The sequence below is a fragment of the Propithecus coquereli genome, unplaced genomic scaffold (genome assembly GCF_000956105.1).
Source record: "Propithecus coquereli isolate 6110/MARCELLA unplaced genomic scaffold, Pcoq_1.0 Scaffold146, whole genome shotgun sequence".
Classification (NCBI taxonomy): domain Eukaryota; kingdom Metazoa; phylum Chordata; class Mammalia; order Primates; family Indriidae; genus Propithecus; species Propithecus coquereli.
In genome coordinates this window covers 3,430,604-3,431,221 of record NW_012138969.1, presented here as the reverse complement: position 1 = coordinate 3,431,221, position 618 = coordinate 3,430,604, and the positions used below count along the sequence as shown (strand labels likewise).

The 618-nt window shown below is 48.5% G+C and overlaps 1 protein-coding gene across 1 annotated transcript in view; it reads left to right on the top strand.

Annotated features, from left to right (window-relative positions):
• The window catches only part of NPL (N-acetylneuraminate pyruvate lyase (dihydrodipicolinate synthase)), a 34,182-nt gene that overhangs the window by 658 nt on the left and 32,906 nt on the right, over window positions 1-618 (top strand). The window lies entirely within an intron of this gene.

The window sequence follows — 618 nt, the reverse complement described above, 5'->3', positions numbered from 1 at the left end:
GGTCTAGATAAGAGGCAAGTTGTAAGGAGGGCAGTAAGGGGGAAAGGAAGGCTTGCCGGGGAAGAAGATAACAGAATTGACATGACTTCACCCCCCAATAGACATGAGTAGTAAGGGCTGGGGAGGAAGAACCAGTAGAGTGGTGATGACTGGGAAAATGACCATCCTGTACCCATCAGACGAGACTCCATGCGGTTGTTAATCATTTTACATGAATTAATTCCTCTAATTTTCTCAACAACCCTATGAAATACGATTACTATTATCCTCATTTACAGAATCTCACCCCTCTACAGCAAGGAACAGAAGAGGAAATCATTTAGAGCAGCTGCCTCCAACCCTTTTGGCAGTAGGGACCAGTTTCATGGAAGACAATTTTTCCACAGATGGGGGGTGATGAGAGGCGGGGGGGTGATGAGAGGCAGGGGGTGTGGGGAGGCGGAGCTCGGGTGGTGATGCGAGCGATGGGGGGCGGCTGTATAGATGAAGCTTTGACCGCAGATTTAGAGGATGAGATGGCAGGTTCCCTTTGGGTGTCTTGAGCTGACATATTTGTCGGAGTGCCAGGTAAACAGGTATAGCAGACATAGCATCCATCTCATCTGATGCTCAGACATT